This window comes from Pundamilia nyererei, unplaced genomic scaffold (genome assembly GCF_000239375.1).
Source record: "Pundamilia nyererei isolate P.nyererei 1_Seehausen unplaced genomic scaffold, PunNye1.0 scaffold00008, whole genome shotgun sequence".
Taxonomy (NCBI): domain Eukaryota; kingdom Metazoa; phylum Chordata; class Actinopteri; order Cichliformes; family Cichlidae; genus Pundamilia; species Pundamilia nyererei.
This window is the reverse complement of record NW_005187409.1, coordinates 4,775,393-4,777,402: the sequence shown is the minus strand read 5'-3', so window position 1 is coordinate 4,777,402 and position 2,010 is coordinate 4,775,393. Positions and strand designations below refer to the sequence as shown.

Sequence of the window (2,010 nt, the reverse complement as noted above, 5' to 3'; positions counted from 1 at the left end):
TTGTATAGAGTTCCTTGCAGATATGTTTTGTTTATGTGCTTTTATGTCCAAATGGGTCCAACGGCAGCAGGTTTTATAGAAGTTCAAGGGGGGCAGCTGACCCACACCCACGCTCTTACAAAAGGTTCTTCGCCGCCTTTTTTATTGATTCAGAGCACTCAGTACCGAATTCTGTAAGACTGAAAACACTCACCTGTTACCTTCCGGTACATCTTTATTCTGGTGGCATCGTACTGTTATTATACTGATCTTTTCAAAAGGCTGGAAATGTTTTTCAAAAATGCTTGATTAAATAATTAATCCTTGCCGACACAGAGATATATGATACATGTCAGAGAATATATCAGACATGGTAAAAAACATAAAGTATACCTTCTTTCAAGGTTTTACATATCAGGACATAAAAAATGTTCTCTTTTTATCAGGTTCCAAAATTATTTCAATCTAATCACTATGGCACAGATGCCGTTGTTACTATATTTATTTAACAAAAGCTAAGCCAAAATTAGGAAGCAGTGTGTGAAAAACCAAGTACACCCTATGATTCAGTAGCTTGTGAAATCACCTTTAGCTGGAATAAGTGAAGTAATTGTTTACCACCACAGGATTTCAGTCAGATTGAGGGCTAGACTTTGGCTGGGTCATTGCGACACCTCGATTATTTTATTCTTTGGCCATTCTGTTGTAGATTAGCTGCTGTGCTTGGGATCATTATACTGCTGCATTACCCAATTTGCTCCAAGCTCTAGCTGTTGGAAAGAAGGCCTCACATTGGGCTGTAGAAGAGTTTGCGAGGTGCCCTGGTACTGTGGCTGCATAACGAGACCAAATCATCACTCCTCTACCACTGTGCTTAACAGTGGGTTGAGGTGCTTGTGCTGATATGATGTGTTTGGTTTTTTGGTGTTGTGGACAAATGTCTCCACAAACATGCTCCAGACGTCTTGCGGTTTGTTCAGATGCAACTCTGCAAACCTGAGTCGTGCTGCCATCTTTTATTTTAGATAGAAAGTGCTTTTCCCCGTTGACATTTCAAACAGTTATTCGTTTTTCTTTTTTAAATTGTGCTGTCATGAACCTCTCAGGGGTTTTTGTAGTTTCTGTGAGCATTGCATTACCTGATCTTGGGGTGACTTGGATTGTTCACTCCTGGGAAGATTTGTGAATACTCTTTTAACTATAGATTAATGGACTTGTTGTCCATTAATCTATGGCCTCATAACCCATCACAGATTCACAGATTGACCAACAGTTGATTCCCTTAGATTATTGCTGATGTCTTTCCTTCTCGGTAGGACCCAGCGTTCCTATGGAAGCAGTAGGCGTGTACTTATTTTTCATGTACAAGTTCGGCATTTTGGCGTAGTTTTTGTTAAATGATGACACGGTGTAAGAATTAAAAAGAGTCTGCATTATCTTTTGATCTTGCCAGTAGAAGTAGTAGTAGTAGTAGTAGTACCCCGTTGTGAAGAAATATTTGTATTAAAACTATAATATAGTCAAATAAACTAAGCTGGAAATAACAGAAATATTGTGCACAGTTGCAGTAAGGCAGATAATCATTATCGTTATTGTCTTATCCTCAATTTTTTTTGCACACTGGTAAATCAGCCATTCTGCTAATCTTAATAAGGGATAAGCTTGGCAAAGGTATGCTCAGTAGTCAAACTGATGAGAGTGACAGTCTTGACATTATTATTTTCTTATTCCTACAATGTAAACTCTTGTTAATTGATCAGGCCCACGTGTGCACTCACTCTGGCACTAAAGGGAGTGGGATCGTGCTTTTTGTCTATTCTGCTGACTCTGTTCAGATTTGGCTGCTGCAACAGTAACTGGGACTGGCAGGCTGTTATGTAGAGAGAATCTGGCATGATAGTAAAGTTATTAATTATTAATTACAAAGTTCAGACCTGCATTTGGATGATACACCTTTGTTTTGGTTAATGGCGGTTTGTAGGAGTTCTTTCATTCATTGCAAGCTACCAGATTTCAACACAAAGGTCCCGG

The 2,010-nt window shown here is 39.0% G+C and overlaps 1 protein-coding gene across 1 annotated transcript in view; it reads left to right on the top strand.

Annotated features, from left to right (window-relative positions):
• ccdc88b (coiled-coil domain containing 88B) overlaps positions 1–2,010 on the top strand; it is a 64,913-nt gene that overhangs the window by 43,367 nt on the left and 19,536 nt on the right. The gene's annotated exons all lie outside the window — the stretch shown is intronic.